The following is an 18,992-nucleotide window of genomic DNA, read 5'->3' as shown; positions in this document are numbered from 1 at the left end:
ACATGCACGGGCTGCTGCAAAAGCTGCCCACCTGTCCCGACCACACTTGGACTGTGACCAAAGCCAACTTTTAACAATTCAGACGTGTGCAAATCCCTTTCTTCCTTAACGTCCCCTAAGGCCTTTGTGACACACTGCCTAAGGCCCTGTCAGGAGTGCCCTTCACCGAGAACAGCCACGGCAATCCTGAGGGAAAGAATCGAGTGCCTGGTCACCAGCTCTCCTCATTTACAGAGCCATAAACAGAAGGATGGCATATTGACGAGAGAGAGGATGGACAGACAGGCGATGGAGTGGAATGAAATACAGAAACAGACCACACATGCACAATCATTTAATTTATGATAAAGGTGACATGGCAGGCAAGGGAGTTGGGAGATTAATAAAATTTTCAGTAAATTTTGATAGAAAAAATTAATCCTGATGCTTCTCTTAGAGCATCCCTAAAAAATCACTTCCAGATGCTTCGCTGTTCCGTATGTGAAAGATAATGTCCAGGTGCCTGGGTGGCTCAGTCTGTCCAGCGTCTGCCTTCGGCTCAGGTCATGATCCCAGAGTCCTGGGATCAATTCCTGTGGCGTGCTCCCTGCTCAGTGGGGAATCTGCTTCTCCCTCCCGATTGTGCACTCTCACTCGCTTTCTCCATGTCAGATAAATACATAGAATCTTTTAAAAAAAATAAAGATAATGTCGGAACACTTTGAGATGAAAATGAGAGCGCATCTTCATGGCTCTGGAGTCATGACGGGTTTGTTAAATAAGATGGATAGAGCATGTTTTCAGCCCAGGGTCAAACACCCCGTAGCTTTAATAAAGGCTGACTAATCACATAAAGAGTTAAAGAGACAGTAATTACACCAGCAGAAGGGATTTTTTGCATGCCTCTGGAGCTGTTACCAAAACAGATACAGGGGACCCCGATTGTGTCCCAGGGTAGTGGGCCATCCATGGGTTCTGCATGTAAACCTCGGAGAAGGGCCACCACCAAAGAAATTTTGTGGTTAATCAGCCCAAAGAGAAGGAGGATGTCCATGGCCCTTTGCCTGAGCCTCCTCTGGAAAAGCTTCGTGCTTATAAAACTATTATTTACTTTTTTGAAACTGTTTAGAGCACCACGTGTGGTATCTATCATTTCCCTTCAGTCTTTTCATGGTTCAGATATGCTCTTTGTTTTCCAGAACATGCTGACAGCTTTTTAGAGCCATGCAAAGTCTTCTACACAATTGTGACTTTTAGAAAAAAATCGGTTTATTTTGCTGAATTTCCGCACAAGGCATTCAGGGCGTACATACCTAGTTTGTGATGTAGCTGAACCAAGAATGGCTCTTCACTCTACACATAAAATGACCTCAGGTCCTGCCTAAAACTCTTTGTCTGATATTAATGTCGTCATACCTGCCTTTTAAAAATTATATTATTCTGTTATTACCAGTTCGGTTCTAGAGTTTATTTTATGTTTAACCTTCTGTTTCTCTTAAGTGGATTTTTTTTAATAGAAAGCTAGTTAATGAAGTTTTAATGATCTAATAAAAAATCATGCTATTCAATAAGAGAACAAAAGCCCTTTTACTACCATAATATTTTTGCTGGGTCTTCTCTAAGCTTGGGTATATGTTCTTGCTCTTCCTTCTCAATTTTTCTCCATCTTTTGTTACACTGTTCTGTCTGCTTTCACTTCTTCAGCAAGCTAGAAGTTTAAAATCTGATTTTAGTTTCACGAGCCCTTACTTTATAGCTTTGCAAAAAGGTCTTGAACCTAAGTTTAGGTATTTTCATGCTGAAAAAGAAACCAAGCACATTTTCCTTTCTTTCACAGGAGATGAAGATCCTTAAGCATTGACTTATTACCCCAATACTACCCAGTCTCCTGTGATTTTATCTGAGATCATAAACCACATCACATCATTATTTACATTTTTATGATTAGTTTTTTATTATTATTTGTATTTACTATTTGTTATGATTTCAAATTCACATGCAAATTTAAAAGAATTACTGTGACTTATCTATACAGATTTTAATTAATTAATTAATTTAATTGATTAATTAATTAAATTGAACAAATTTTAATTCTTATCACCTACCCAATTACTTTCAACAAAACTTCACCATACTTAAATATGATTCTGTGTCTGGGATCTTAAGAACATTTACAAGTTATTATTTATTAGGAAAAGCATTATGTTGCTGCATCACAGGAAAGGATATGCATGAAGAATGTTTTTTAGTTTCCTGCTTGCAAATGTCAATCACAAATTCTCCAGACAAAAAATGATTAAGGGTCACATCTTACTGTTGTTGTTATTTTGTTTTTCCAAACCAAATTAATTTTCTTAGGTTGAACTGGCACAGAAGTCTATAGTTCATCTGATTTTTATTTTTTTTTATTTTTTTATTTTTTTAAATATGGAACGCTTCACGAATTTGCGTGTCATTCTTGCGCAGGGGCCATGCTAATCTTCTCTGTATCGTTCCAATTTTAGTATATGTGCTGCCGAAGCGAGCACTGATTTTTATTTTTTGAAGGCAACACATTACCCATTTGGTTTTTTTATTTCTCCTCCCTGAATACTTATAAAATTCTTTTATGACCTTTGACTTTTAAAAATGTAGTTCAGATAAGTCTGGGTGTTACCAGCTTGTAATTAAATTTGTTAAGTTCGTGTGGCCAACTCGCTCTTCATATTTGAGTCTTATTAGGTCTGAAATGTTGGTTTAAAATTATTCTTCCTATATTCAAATACCGCTTTTGCTCCATTTATTCTTTTTTTTTCCTTTGTGGGAATATTATTAGATTGGTTTTCAGTTAAAATTCTTCCATGTCTGTTACCTTGTCTATCATCTTCTCACTTCTTTACTTCGTATTCTGTGTTCTGATTTTTCAAAATTTTCTTCCACATAAATGGATGTGATTTTCTGTTGGAAATGAATCTCTGTTGATTGCCTTTGATGTAAGTTTTTATTTAGCTTTTGATTTGCATGCTGGTCCTATACTTGTCTTTTTGTAATCCTCAGTCTGCGTAATTAATAGAAAATAAAATTTTCCTGAAGTTTCTTTTGCTTTTCAATAAATAAAATAAATGTATATGCAGAGGGTGCCCCCTTCTTGGAGAGCTGTATGGTGCTACATAGTCACTGTGACCCAGTGTCTAGAGAGACCCCTGATTTCCATCACTACCTTTGTTAATGCCTGGAGGGTTCTTCCCAGCAGGGGGGCTGGACATCAACCCACAGTCTCCTTTCAGGCTCCCTAACACAGTGAGGTAGTGTCCCCAGGGCTCTCAGTTTGGGATTTTAAAATTAATCTTTAAAGTAGGGTTTTCACAGATTGTATTTCCACTTCTCCAGCATTTTTATGCTCTTTGCATCTGCACCGATGAGGTGACCACTAACGTGCAGACTGTGGAATACAAACCAACTCAACAATTTGCATCTTTGTGCACCTGCTACAACATGAAGAAGGAAGCTGGCACATTGCTCAGTTCTTCCTGCTCTTGCCTTCTTTTTCTCAGAAGCCATTTCTCCCAGTTTTCAGGCACTATGAAACAATTCTCTCCCCACCAGCTTTTTTGAGGGTTAAAAACCCTTTGCCAATGGGCATTCATTTCAAAGAAATGAAAGTGTATATTCATGCACAAACCTGTACACAAACATTCCTAACAGCTTTACTCATAATAGCGAAAGACTGGGAGCAGCCCAGATATCCTGCAATGGGTGGATTGTTGCACAAGTGCAATGCAACTATACCCAGGAGCGAGGTGCACCCATACTCTGGAGGGAGGACCACCCATACCTTGGAGGTAGTTGCACCCATACCCTGGAGGGAGATGCATTTATACCATGCAGGGAGATGTGCCCATACCCTGGAGGTACTCCCATACCTTGGAGTTACACTCCACCATGGAACACTACCAGTGATGAAAAGGGATGAGTTATTGAGAATCAAATAACCTGGAAGAAACTCCAGAAAATTCTGAGTGAAAAAATGTTATATACTGGATTCCATTTATATAACATTCTTAAGATGACAAAATCACAGAAATGGAAAACAGATGAGAAGTTAGGAGTTGGAAAGAAGCAGGTGTGGCTATAGAAAAGCAACATGACAGGCTCCTTATAGGGATGAAACGTCCTATATCTTGACCACATCAATGCCAATATCCTAACTGCAATAGCGGACTACAGTTTTGAAAGATGCCATCATGGGAAGGCATTTTTTTCAACTGCCTCTGAACATATAACCATCTCAAGATACTCTTTGCCTAAAGTCTTTCAGAGACTCTACCTTCTGGCATTTTTATCCCCATTGTCATGGCCATTATCCTAAACGTGTGTGATGAGTCCTAATCAACATGAATATAATCTGATTGAGTGAGTCTGATTCATTAAGATCCATGCCAAACACTCACTCTACCTGAGCACATCATTACACATTTTTTCACGCAAGATGGCATTTCAGGAGATGTGTGCCAGGCAATGTGCATGAAGTCTTCTCTGTCAGGGAGCCAACGTTATCAATAGACCACAGAGTAATTACCTGAACCATTAGGGTGTAAGCATCACAGAGAAGGGGGACATGTGTCTTGTTCCAGGTATAGGCACCACAAAGCTGAAAGCAAGAGTTCCATCTCTCTCAGTCCTTTGATTTTCTGATGCAACAAAAGAGTCGCCATGCTAAAGGGGAGCTCTACAAAAATAAGGGAAAGTAGAACACTGTACTGAAGCTGTGCTGAAGCCAGCAGCAGTGCCATTTCCCTGTGCCAGGATCTGCAAGAACCCAGCCTCTGCTCTGCCTCAAGGAGAACCTGATTCCCCTCCCACTGTAGTCTGGGTCCCATGTGGTTTGCTTGCAGTATGCAGTCAAAGCCATGCTGACTTGGAGGTCAATTCCAAAAAGATGGTGCAGTCCCTACCTTGCTTGTTGGAAGGCTCGCCATGGCCCAGGTGGCTGAGGAGCTGATGCTGGCTCTTCTGTGTTCTGCAGCTGCCTCTTCGTGGGGAGCCAGCACCTTCTGGGTCACTATACGGGAAGCTGAGCACTGGAGAAGCTCTCACAATGCTTCCTGCTTCTGCCCAGAGCTTACCCACATCTTCAGTTGCATCTTGCTCAGAGAAGGCACTCAATATATTTTGTAGAAGGAATGAATTTTAGCTTCATAATTCATGTTATAATTCATCTGATAAAGAAATATATTCCTTTTATAATTTTTCTTTTCCAGCAATGTCCTGGCTATTCCATATTTCTTTTTCCCTACCAATAAAACCTAAAATTATTTGGCCAAGTTTCAAAAATTCTCTTGGGCTATAAGTTGGGTCCTATCTAACGTAGGTGAGAATAAATAACATTTTAAAATAATGTTGGGTTTCTGCTCTGTGTCAATTATATTATATTATATTATATATTTTTTATTTTATTTTATTTCTTAGTGATCTCTACTCCCAACATGGCGTTCGAACCCATAGCCCCAAAATCAAGAGTCACGCGTTCCACCCACTGAGCCAACCAGTCTCTCTCTCTCTCTCTTTTTGTAAAAAAGATTTTATTTATTTATTTGACACAGAGAGAGAGAGAGAGAGAGAGATCACAAATAAGCAGAGAGGCAGGCAGAGAGAGGGGAAGGGAAGCAGGCTCCCCGCTGAGCAGAGAGCCTCATATGGGGCTCGATCCCAGGACCCTGAGATCATGACCTGAGCAGAAGGCAGAGGCCTAATCCACTGAGCCCCCCAGGTGCCCCATCTCTCTCTCTTTTTAACATGTTTTTGTCTGAATATGCATCAGCAGAGATTATATATCATTTTCTTCATATAAATCTTGTACCTTTTTATTTATCTTATTCCTAATTATTCTGCTTCTATTGCTACTGTAAATAGAAGCTGTCTGCTTAATATTTTCTGCCTGGGTTTTGAGTTCAGTAATGAGCTATTGACTTTTGTGCCCATAACTGTTATTTTAAATAACCAATCGTGGAGGCTGTGATCACAATGCATATTTATTCTTGTCTCCCTATCCTTTAAGATCCACTTAGTGCAAGAGCTTTTCCTTTGCCTGTGAGACCCCCCCCCCTACATGTTACATGCTTACTCTCCCATGAAGGTAGCCCCAGGGCCACTTTTAGTGAGAAGGCAAGACATGATTCAGAATTTAGGGTACCCTGTCACCTGGGATGGCCAAAACACTGACCTTGATGTAGAGACCATCTGCTCCCCTTGACTAACAGTGTTAACAAAAGCAGTGGTAGGGTGTTCCACACTCATTTTTTTCCATTTAAAAGGAAGGCTTTTGACATTTCCCTATCTAGGAAGACATTTGTTCTGTATTTTTCATGGATACACTTTAGCACACAAAAGAAATCTCTATTCTAAAATTTAGACTTTTAAAATAAAATCATGGTTGGGTGTTTTCGTATATCTTGATATTCTGAATTTACTGAGATTACCAGATTGTTTCTCTTTTGATGGATGGGCATATTCAATTCTATATACGCCTTTTCGGATATCAAGTCATTTTTGCATAACTGGTATAAAATGCAAATGTATTGTTCTGGATCATCTTTATATATTTTGTTGGGTTCCATTCTCCAATATTTTATGTCTATAGGCATGAATTACATAGACCCAAATACCCCCTTTCTGTGATGTCATTGAGTTCTATTAGCATGCAGTTTTGATGACTTTATGAAATGACTTTGGAAGTAATCTCTCTTTCTTTTTTCTTTATTGTTTGTCAGAATTCGTATGAAATTCATTCCTTAAAGTTTTGGTAGAATTAGCCTATGACCACATGGGACTGATGTGTTCGAATTTTAAATATGTAAGCCTTTTGATGCAGCAATCCCAATTTTAGCAATATATTCTGTTGATATTAAAAAAAACATGCTGTATAAAGGTTTGTGCATAAAAATAGTTATTTCTAGAGAAAACAACTGGAAATGATCTAAGTGCCCATAAGTAGTGAAATGGTCCCATAGAGTATAGTCAGCCACAGTTTGTGGTTGACTGTACTATAAAACATTGTCAAACATCTCTTAACTCTCTATGTTACCTCTGCAAAGATGTCCAAATATATTGTCAGGTGAAACAAGTAATGTTGCTATAAAGAAAGGGAAAAGAAAGAAAAGGTGGTCGCCTGATGTGCATAAGTTCCTCGGCATCTACCAGTGTTTATTTAAAACAATGCTCTTAAACAAAGAGCATTAACATCTCCAGAAAGTCTGCCCGGAAGGATTAGCAGAGGAGAGTAGCTGTGATCAGAGGCTTTGGATGGAGTAGCTGTGACCAGGGGCTCAGGAGCCCGAGATTGCTGTTGAGATCCCAGCTCTGACACGTATGGACTGTGGGACCTGGGGCTTCCTACTAATGTCTCTGTGTCTCTGTTCCCGTTCCTGGGAAACAGGGGTAGGAAGAATGCCAGACTCTGCCACTTCATGGATTACATGAACACACCTGGGTTCCTGGCACAGAGTAGGAACTTCATGAATGGTGGCACTTATTATTATTGAAGTGTTAATTAATATTATTACATTCTTTATTATTTATTATTTAAGTGCTTACAATTATTTAAGTATTATCTAAAAAGTTGATGGGAAGAGGGAATATCTGGTTGTGAACCATCTTTTAAATCCATTACTGTGGTTTTTCCAAAACTTTCAATGATTTACTTCTGTCATTGAGAAAAATAAATCAAATGGAAAGAAAAGAGCCCACCAAGTGTATCAAGGGTGAGAGTGGTTTCTGGGAACAGCTGAATCCCTGGGCAGACAGATAAATCTGTGGAAGCTTTGATGTTTCTCAAAACAGAGCATTAAGCTGAGTCACAGACTCTCCCGTAGCTTTGTATATCATTCTTAAGTTGGAATCTGTATCATTCCTACCCCAAATCATCAGCAGTGACAAGCTTGCTTCCTGGCAGAGTAATTAGGAGCCCACATAAATAAGCATTTTTATTTCCCAAATGCTTGGCTCTGGGATGGGAGCCCTGAGCCTATAATTCCTGACTCTGGGGTGACATGGCCATGGGGACACAGCAACTGGAATCAGACCACACTGGCCCTGCCCCATCTGAGCTCCTGGCATCTCACTACCCCTCACAAACTGTGGTTTGGGGAGCCATTTCTTCCTGATTGAGACTGCTGTGAAGATTTCATGAGCTAACCTACACACAGGTCTTATAGAACGCCCGGCACAGGAGACTCACTCAACTCTGATGAAGATGGTAACAGTGGCTAATTTCCAGGATTGGAACAGTATGCCAAAAAATATCTATCTATCTATCTATCTATCTGGCTAAATAATAATTGAACAACATGCATAATTCAAAGACATTTTAAATAAGAAGAAAAGACAAAAATTTAAGAATGACTCGACAAAGCACTTGTGCATTTCAAGCTCAACAGAAAATGAGCAGAATATGCACAAATAGGAGGAGACACATTAGGCTGATGAAAACAGTGAGAAGTGTGACCTCTCTTCACTCTCCAAACACCCTAACAGGGTGAACTCTCCCCAGATGAACCCATGTCTCTACTGCCCCTTCCTAATGCTCCCCGTAGAGAAAAGGAACAATCTGAAAAGTAAAAGGAGGTGCTTACTCAGATGCTCCCTTCTTTTTGGGAGCCAGATGCCTGCGGGGAGAGGGAATCCTCTTCTGTTCTCTTCTCCCCCATGCTGAGACTCACCGGACAGTGCCCACACCAGGGAAGGTCTGCAGCAGACTCTCCATCCATCTGTCCAGCTGGTACTAACCAGGATGCAGAGAAGTGGGGCTGTTGAATTCATAACACAGTTCATAGCCGTTGTGCCCTCACACGAAGCTGCCTCCTCCCCCTTCACCTTCATTAGGATTAGAAGTAATATTTTAGTCCCCCTGTCCCGTTTAGGTCTTCCTGCAATTGTCAGACCGCAGGCAGGGGAAAGAGCTGCCATTTTGTGGGCTCCTTCAGAGACTTCAGTCATACATGCCAAAAATGTCCAGCCTGACTGATAACCACAAAAAAAAAAACATGCACCCTGAAACAAAAGCAAAAGTTGTGGGCCCTAGGCCACCTGTCTGGGAACAGCGGGACAGCTGTGCGGGCTCCCACCTGCCTGGTGAGGTCAGGCCATGACTGCCAGGAGTTTTACAAGCTGGGAATCCGCTCACTGGTGATTGCACTTTCAGGACTCCATCCCAAGGACAAAGATTCATCTCCAAGCTTTTCCATATAGCACTGTTCAAAAGAATAAACTTGGGAACACCAGCAATGTCCAGTAAGGGAGAATGGCTATGTGATATGCACCATCTATGGGATGCTCTGTGATAAGACCATTGAAGGGTGTTTGGAAAAATCTTCGTAGCATGCTTGTGAAGGAATGTTAATTAACAGAATAGAAGATGATAGTATCACTAAAGTATAAACTCTGTCGTGTACTTAAATTTGGAAGGAGATGATACAAATTATAACGAGATTTCTATCTCAGGGGTTGGACCACCGGTGATTTTTACTTTCACTTCTCTATTTTTCTACATTCTCCACCTTATCTGCAAGGTGAACCTACTCTTTTAATAAAAAGAAAAATCATTTTACAAAGTCTCAAATTAATCTTGTGTGAAATGTGGGGTGATAAAAGCCATGAATGGAACACAGAAGACAGAGCAAATGGCCTGGGTGGGTTGCTGGGTGCTGCCAGGAGGAAGGACGTCTGAACACACACACACACACACACACACACACACACACACACACACACACAGATTCACCTGTCCAAAGAAGGGAGAAGGTTTCCCAGATGGAGTGGGGCTGTGGAAAACACACGCTGGTGTGCACCGACCAGCTGTATGGGAGGGGTCGACTTGAGGCCGAAATGTTCCCAGAGATTCAGACTCACAGAGCTCTGTCTCCATGGCCAGAATCCACCTGCTGTAAGGTCTTGTTTCGCCCTTGCCACACTTGGGACCCCTTCGCCCACGTCACATCCACCTGCCCTCTCCAGCCCGCTCCAGCTCGGTGCCCTCGAGCCGCTAAAGGAACGCTTCCTCTCTGGCCAGAAGGGAGCGCTGTGGAGCAGGACGCTCACCCAAGACCAAGAGACCGGTTCAAGTTTTTTGCTCTTTCCGGTAACCTGCAAAAGCCGCACGGGGACGTGAGATGATAATAAGGCCTTTATCCCGGGCTTCCTCTGAGATTAAATAAAGCAATTGTACGCAAATATTTATAAAGCCGTGATACACAAAAGAATAAAAGGTCTGCAGTAGGCGGGGTTATTCATTCTTCAGTGCTTGCTTTGTGAGGGTTAGACTCTTTGTTGATATGCCGCCCATGCTCGCCAGCCTTTCATGTCCCACATTCGTGTTGGCCGAGGTCTGCTTGTGGGCTCTGTGACCATGCCCTTGTCCTGCTTCTGCCCTTTGGACTTTGGGGTCTGTGTATGGCAAAGGTCTGATGAACTCCGCTACTGACTCAGTCTGACCACCATGCCAGGTTCTGGGGCCGCTCACCACCAAGGAGAGGTGACCATGGATGCCTGGCCCAGGTGTTCATGGGTTTATTGATCAGTATCTCCAACCATGGTCTCCCTCAGAGCCAAACGCCAGAAGAACCCTCCTCTCCTCTGTGGGGAAAGGCCTTGCCAGCTGCTGTCTGGGTTCTAGATCAGCCTCCTGCTTTTGTTTCCACCATGGACCTAGCCCACACAATGTGACCTCCTTGTCACTATCAGTCTTTGCCCTGACTCTGGCTCAGAATCTCTCTGTAAAGCTGTGCAGTCTGTGCACTGCACACCCCTAGGTGAAGCTGCTCACACTGAGGTATGCAAAGAACAAAGCAAGGCCTGGACAGCTACAGACAGCAGCCCTGCTCTGTGGCAGTGATCATGCTGTGAGCCAGGTACATTGGCCTTGCCTTGTTCATGAATACTCCTGGCTTTTCTAGCTGTAAGAGAGAGACCTCACAATCTCTCTGAACCTTGTTTTCCTCCATTGTGAAGTGAAGGGCTAGATTGGTTGATTTCTAAGCTCTGTTGCCTAAACATGCCAACCTGTACCATCTACTTAGTTCTAGACTCTGTCACGATGGGTTTTGGCCAGTGCTCTTGATGTTACCAGATGTGTGCCAGTGCTCAGCTCCTGATTCAGGATCCCAGCACTGTGCTGCTCTAAATGCAGTCTTCAACCTGCTGTTACTCCTGGCCCTGTCCTAGCACCTTCCACCCACCATCACAGGAAGCTCTTCCTCAAGCCCCCAGTAACAGACTCTATATCCTACTGGCTCATGCCTTCATGCTGCACCTACTACAGAGTGGGGGCCGTGCATAGCCTATTCACAGGCAAGAAGGAGCAGGGAGGCTATGGAGATGTTTGGGAAGGTTCGAGACAGTTGGCTGCACTGAATCAGAGAACTCATGGTGGATATTATGGCCTGAAGTCTGTGTCCAGACCACATAGTGGCTATGTTTGCTCTTGTCAAGGTGATTTCAAGACTAGGAGGTCAGAAGGCAAAGATCTTTGAGCCAGGTGGCCTACAGCCACACATGTGACCTGCCTCCCTGCCCCCACCCTGACGGTAAGAAGGCACAGGACAACTCCGAATCCAGGGAGCCACCATCTTACAGATGTCACATCCCGGGCTCTATAGGAGGAAGTGGAACAGGGTGAGGATACCCTCCCAATGTCATAAGACACTCACAAGGATACCAAGCTCAAATGCTCCCCATTATGAACCCGGGGGCTCCAAGGTGCCTCTGGCCACTCCATGGAAGCTCTTTGAGTGGAGCTCATCTCCGTGTGCCTCATACATGTAGCTGCAGAGGGAGGAGCCCAGAGGCTGGGCTGGTGCATGTAGTCAGGTCAGGAAGGGCTGTGTGCCATATTTCAGATTTTATCTTGAAGAGTCACTCAAGGCGTTAAGCCAAAGAGGGAACTTTTGAAGGGATCACTCTGCCTGCCTGGTGAAAATGGGTCTGAGAAGGGCCAAAGGGGACTCAACAAAAAATTTGGGAGTGTGTGCAATAGTTCGAAGAGTGGGTGGCTACAACTGAGACAGAAATCACCTGCGTGGGGCAATGGGGACACCAGATACATCCAACCAGCTCGTGTAGAGTACCTTCCAGGGGTCCGAAGAGGTCAGGGGTTGGGGTGCCTTGAGATCAGAAAGGACATGGCAGAGCCAGGAAGAGGCAAGCCTCCAGTGAGGCTGGCAGCCCAGTAACCCCTCACCTCACCCAGGTAAGGCTGCAAACAGATATGGAGCCAGGGCTGTGCCTCTGCACTTGTCACCACAGTCAGGGGCCATGCTGATTAAACCAGCATCCTCTCCACACCGTCTGGTCTGGATCGTATCAACAGAAACAAGATTGTACTATGTTGCAGCGCAGAGCACTCAGAAAGGATTCATCTTTCTCTGCTTTGAAATGAAGGCAAATCTGCTCGGGGCTGAACAGACCGCATCCGGAGAGGAAGTGATAAAGCTCAGAAGAGCGGTGACAATAACCATGGTGATCATCTCGCAGTTTGGAGGTCGTAAATAAGAGGTGTGTTTTCTTTGGAACTGCAACCGAAGAAAAGAAAAGCTACGATGACAACAGCAAAGGAGCAGTCCTCTCTTCTGGGCACATCTATAAAGAAGAGACAGTTATGGAACCGTTTCCCAGGGGCTGTATGTAAATCCAAGATTTCCTTTTGACATTACCGTGTAAAAGGTCTTCAGTTAAGAAGATGAGTCATTCAGGGGTTTCTTTCTTTCTTTTTTTAGCTTTTTATTTTGAGATCATTTTAGATTTGCCTGCATTTATTAAAATATAATAATACAGAGAGATCCCATAAACCCTTCCTAGTCCCACCAGTGATAACCTTCTGCATAGCTATAGAATAACATCTCAACCAGGAAATGGATATTAACACAATGATTCAGTATGGAAGTGTTATATTGTTACTTCTGGAAATATAAACACATCAAACTTCTGTATTAAGAAAAAAACCTAAAATTAAACTACAAAATAACCAGACAGGGAGAAAAATGTTTTTACCTTAATCCTAGGAAGGCGTTTATGTCCATAGAATGGGCATGTTTATAAGAAAAATATTAAGCGGCCCCTGGAAACATTTTGATATCCTATAGATTATAACCAGAATGAATATAATACAGTAATATCTAAGGATATTTATGAGGCATCATTGGATGGATTTACTTTACTTAAAGAACCTTTAAGCTTCTTTAGAGGTATTACTGTTTATGTCCTTTTTGAAGTTTTTCATGATTCTCTTTTGTATCTAGAAACCCACCAGTTCCTTCTAGTTTATTACATTGTAAATACCTCGTGCCTTTTTGCTGATTCATTCATTCAACAAATATTTATTCACCACCTGCTATGTCCAGTTATTTTTCTCGGGTTACAAAAACAGAAGTGATCAAAAAAGCCCTTTGATCAAAAATGCTGACATTTTAAGCACCCCCCCCCATTTCCTCTCAACTATGATGGCCTTGTTTCCGATTCCATCACTTTCCAGAAGACCACTGTAAAAGCTTCTGAATCCAGCGGTCTCCGTATAGTCTTCCCCCACCTCTGTGTTCATTCTCTGCACTCCTGAGCTTTCTTGGGACTGTTTCATTTCCATTATGGCCCTAACTTGTCAATAAAAGTGATGTTCTTTTCTTCTTCTTCTTGAAAAAGACACATCTGATGATGCAACATTCTCCTGGAAATCCAGTGTTCCCGTGGCTCCTGCCTTGCTCTATACAGAACCAGTTCTAAAATCTTTGCAGCCCTTAGTGGTCCAGTCCCTGTTTTCCTGCCCACATCCTCAGCCACCCACCTTCTCTCCAGCCCACTGGATGGCTCAGACCTCCCATCTTTGCACGTGGTCTTTCTTGGACTAGTGCCCTCCCCTGGCTGTTCTATCTGAAACAGTCCTGCTTATTAACCTTTTAGTCTAAACATGACCTTCTCTGCTGAATGAAGTGAGTTAATTCCATTTAGTGAGAGATTTTATTTACTTGGAGATCACCAAAAAACTACCTATTGATTGGGTTTATGTGCTGCCTTTCAGTTTATTATGAACAAAGAGGTATGTTTGTCCATTCCCCACTGTTGGTATCTTCACACCCTTATCCCGTTACCACGTGGCAGCAGTGATTCCCTTGGTGTTGCACAGAATGAACTTAGCATTTTTCATTTGTTTTATCAATCCTTTTTTTTCCCTGAAGATAAAAGTCATTTGAAAATTTGGAAAGTAGTGAGAACACCAAATATGAGAAATAACACTGCAAGGTTTGGGTGTATTTTATTCACTTTCCCTGATATTTTTATTTACTTTATATGATTATATATGTAGTTTAAACCCTTGTGTATTTTTTCCACATTTATCAAAATGCTTTGAGCTTTTGACACAAACTGCTAAATTTGTTCTCGGAAAGATAGTTCATTAGATTAAAAAATGCACAGCTTATCTGCATCTTTACAAACTCTCCTGTCACTAGGTCAGGAGGCAAACACTGGTCTTTACCTTCAACTTCCCTTTTCTTTGATTCTTAGTAAGATTGACTAAATTGTCTTTTGCTGGTAAGCTTCTTACCCTTACCTTTCTGAGTTTTCTACACTTGTTCTTTTCCCATTTACTTAATGGAATAGTCCAGCTTTTCTCATTGATTTATATGAATGACTTAATTTATTGACATTTTAAACCCTTTCTCAATATTGTGTATTTAAAAAAAAACATTTTAAGCCTATAATTGGCTGTCCTTTCTTTTGTGATGTTTGACATGTAACTTTTATATGAATTCAAATCTATCTTTTCCTTTTGATTGCCTTTCATTGGGTTTAAACTTAGAAAGTCCTTTCTCCATCCAGAAACCAAGGAGTTATTTTTTCCCCTATTTTTTTTTTTAAGTAACTGAGCTGTGATCAATCTGCAGTTTATTTTGGTGTGTGGTAAAGTTAGAAGTGGACATTTTCCCCAAATATCTTGCCAACTATGGTGTCATCCTTGATTGAGAAATCTTTCATTTCCCATTGATAAGTGACACCTCACTTAACATATGTGAAATACTGATCAGTTTCCAGCCGTTCACTGTTCATTGATGGGCGGCTGCTTCTTATACCAGTGATGCTCATGTTCACTAGCTATAGGCTTATCACACAGTATAAAATCTGGTAGAGCAAGTTCTTCTTCTTTTTTTTTTTTTCTGTAGAAGATTTTCTTTTCTTTTTAAAAAATTTTTATTAACATACAATGTATTATTAGCCCCAGGGGTACAGGTCTCTGAATCACCAGGTTTATACAGTTCACAGGACTCACCATAGCACATCTCTCCCAATGTCCATAACCCCACCACCCTCTCCCTACCCCCCTCCCCTCGGCCACCCTCAGTTTGTTTTGTGAGATTAAGAGTTTCTTATGGTTTGTCTCCCTCCCAATCCCATCTTGTTTAATTTTTCCTTTCTTACCCCCCAAACCCCCAACGTTGCCTCTCAACTTCCTCATATCAGGGAGATGATATGATAATTGCCTTTCTCTGATTGACTTATTTCGTTCAGCGTAATACCCTCTAGTTTAGTTGTAAACGGCAAGATTTCATTTCTTTCTATGGCTGCATAGTATTCCATTGTGTGTGTGTATATATATATATATATGTGTGTATATATATATACCACATCTTGCAGAAGATTTTCTTAAGTATTTCCCCTTATTTACTCTTCTAGTTTCAACTGGGAAAGTTATTCACTTTAAAACTTACCATTTAAAAAAATAAAATAAAAAATAAAACCTAGCATTTTCCAGGGCAAGACATGGCTATTCCTTCTGAAAACAAAAATATTTTCCAGCTCAATTTTTTTTGTTCCATTTATTTAGTCCCTTATATTTATTATTAAGGATATTCTCAACTACTCTACTTGCAGGTATGTTATAAATGGGATTTTCTAAGTTCTATTTTTAACCGGTTAGATGCTTCTAAACTTTTCTAAAGAAAAGTTACTTACTTTGGTATGCTGATTCACAGTGATTTTGGTTATTTTATTAACTCCTCCTATTACTTCATCAGCTAGTCAGTGATCTATTGGGTTTCTGTGTATGGCTAGAAGAAACTGAGAGTGGAGAACTGGTATACCGCCATGGCCAGGCAGACAGCATTCCATCCACATAATGTTCAGACCCAAACAAAGCTGGTGGATAGTGGCAGAGGTCAGGATGGAGGCTGAGTCTGGGGAGAAGGAAAGGGAATGACGGGAGGAGGCATCGGTAGGGAATCTGTGGAGTTGTTCTGGGAGGTGGTTACATGAGTGTGCTCCATGTACAAAAATTCACTGAACTGTCCGATTATGATTTGTGAACTTTTACAGATATCTGTCTGTAGCAGGATGAACAGGGGGCCTCAAAAAGACACGTCTAAGTCCTAATCACCCCCCCACACACACACACACCGGGAAGCTGTAAATGTGACGTCGTTTGGAAAATGGGTCTTGGCTGATGTAATCAAGCTAAAGACCTTGAAATGAGATCATTCTGGATTAGGGTGGGCCCTAAAGCTGGTAAATAGGGTCCTTTTAAAAAGAGAGGAAAAGCAGACACACAGAAGAGACAGTGATGTGAGGAGGGAGACAGGGATGGGAGTGATGCCTTCACAAGGCCAGGAGCACCGAGAACACTGGCGACTACCTGAAGCTCAAAAGAGACAATGAAGGGTCATCCCCTAGAGCAGGGACTTCATTCTGGCCCTCTGCTCCCTGCCTGGACAGTGCCCATTCTTCCAGCCTTCTGTCCTTCAGACTCTACCAGGGCACCTTTAAAGCCAGGTGTCTCATCAAAGCTTTTAGTCATTACCTTAATGGTCTTTTCTTGTTCGTAATTGGATATTTACATGCTGCTCTGTTGAACGTCAGTCTCCCCACCACCACCCTGTAACGAACAGATACCCACCCCCACCCACACACATGGCTTTGATGGCAGAGACCACAGCCCAGCTCCACGTGATCAACCACATGCCTCAGTAATGTTGGGCACAAGAAACCACCCCAGCTGAAGATCCTCACATGCAGTCGTTGAGAGGAAGTCATCTTGGTATGACCCGTGCCCGTCTCCCTCCACTGGGCTCCACTCAGCCAATACTGTGCTGTCACCTGGGGCATTCCCACAAATGTGCCTCCAGGCTTGTGCGCGCTGCCCCCTCCTCGTGAGTCTCTCCTCCTTGCCCACCTGGCTCACACCACTTTCTCCTGTTAGATTCTGCCAGCTGACTGTCTCACATAGGAAGCTGCCCTGGTCCCTGGAGGCAGAGTGAGGTGCTCCCTCTTCCACCTTTCCTTAGCACTGTTCTCCTATCTGAACATGAGGCTGCTGCTCTACCTGGTTGGATTGTGAGTCCAGGTGGCACTGCTATAGAGACAAGGCACAGGGTGACCATCTGTCTCCATCTTGTCCCCAGGGCCCTGCACACCCCAGACAAGGAACCTTGATGGAAGTGTGTTTTGTGAGTGGATGAATTTCACATTCACCCTGATTTTCATGATCTACCTGCCTCCTTGGAACTTATGATCCTCTCATCCCAGCCTCCACTCTGCATCTTCAGCTTTCAGATTTACACTAACAAGACTTTGCATTTCTTCAAACATTTTTCATTCATCAGACAAACATGAGTCATGTGTTTATGAAGGACGTAGTAGCACAAGAGCTCTGAGGACTGGGAGCTTGGGTTTGGTCTCAGCTCCCCCTTGACCACATGTGCACTCTGGGAAAGTTGTGCACCATCCTCATGCTTCATATGTCCCCTGCATGTGGGCTGGTGACAGCAGCCCAGCTCCTAGAGTGCCTATGGAGAGTAAATACAAGCACACCTGCAAAGCATTTAGCACATGTCAGCAGCTCATGGTCCTGACATGTGAGACACAGAGGCAGTCCCAGGTAAGGAGCTGAGTTCCTGCGTCACTATAGAGACAAGGCACAGGGTGACCATCTGTCTCCAGAAGAGCTCTGTGTGCTTCTACAAAGCCAGGTCCTCTTCAGCCAGGGGTATGGTGTCCATTCTAGTGGTGACAATAGTATCTTAGCAGAGTGGCTGCCCAATGAGATAACTTGCAGGTCCCAGTGGAGGTGCTCACATCTCCCTTCGAGAGAACCTGCTACAGGTAGACAGGTAGGCAGAACCTGCTCTGTAGACACACACCTTCAGCTGCTGCAGCTTTGGATACTCCACAGTGTTAGCTCCCTTCCCAGAGTGTTTTCAGCCAATGACTAAACATGGTGCCAGGGACCAGATCCAGGTACCACTGCCCAGGAACCCCCACCAGCTGAGGCTGTAGTTCAAAGTCCTTCTTATAGCCAGCTTCCTTCCTGCCTGCCTGCCTGCCTGCCTTCCTGCCTTCCATCTTTTCCCAGGTGTTAGACCTGCATCAATCTGAAGGCTCTCCTTACCTCCCTGACCCTCTCTAACTATCCCTTACAGCCATACCCTCCCATAAGTCTCTCATCTTGGTTTCTGCTTCTTAAAGGACAGACAGACAAATCAACTTTGCCCCGATTTGTGAATTCAAAGTATCTGTTCATGGACCTGTAATCATCCACCTCGGACATCACAAATCACTGACAAACAAGAACAGAAGGCATGCCCATCCCCAAAGAGGGGCCTGCAACTTGGATTAACAATCTTTGTACCTAGACTAACACATTGTCTCACTGTCACACAAAAGGTAGTTTCACAAAACCAGAGTGTCAAAATTTAATTGACAAATTTTTCAAACTAGTATTTCCTGAGGGCATGCTACATTTTTACCCCTTACCTTAATTCCTTCCTGGACATCTCTAACCCATCCATCCCCTACAACCTACACCCACATGATCAGTCAGCAGATGCCCATGCCATGCGTGCCATTCACATGATGGCCATCCCCATCACAGACCTCGTAAGTGAGAGCTGAAGCTTTGGTGATTGGTCTATTACCCATTTAAAGACCAGTGGTAATGAAATCATCATGCCCTATACCTTAAATGTATAGTGATATATATTAATCATTTCTCAATAAAACTA

General features: G+C 42.7%; 1 long non-coding RNA gene and 1 other non-coding gene across 2 annotated transcripts; both read right to left on the bottom strand.

Moving 5' to 3' along the window:
• Positions 1-327: 327 nt before the first annotated feature.
• On the bottom strand, positions 328-5,004 carry LOC131827308 (uncharacterized). Its single transcript, XR_009351972.1, has 3 exons — positions 4,914-5,004; positions 4,538-4,687; positions 328-666 (listed from the first exon to the last, which is right to left on the bottom strand). It is a non-coding gene; the product is annotated as an uncharacterized LOC131827308 (long non-coding RNA).
• On the bottom strand, positions 2,401-2,507 carry LOC131828293 (U6 spliceosomal RNA). The gene has a single exon (XR_009352319.1). It is a non-coding gene; the product is annotated as a U6 spliceosomal RNA (small nuclear RNA).
• Positions 5,005-18,992: the final 13,988 nt, after the last annotated feature.

The sequence above is a fragment of the Mustela lutreola genome, chromosome 3 (genome assembly GCF_030435805.1).
Source record: "Mustela lutreola isolate mMusLut2 chromosome 3, mMusLut2.pri, whole genome shotgun sequence".
NCBI classification, from domain to species: domain Eukaryota; kingdom Metazoa; phylum Chordata; class Mammalia; order Carnivora; family Mustelidae; genus Mustela; species Mustela lutreola.
The sequence above is the reverse complement of the archived record's forward strand: the minus strand, read 5'-3'. Positions and strand labels throughout refer to the sequence as shown.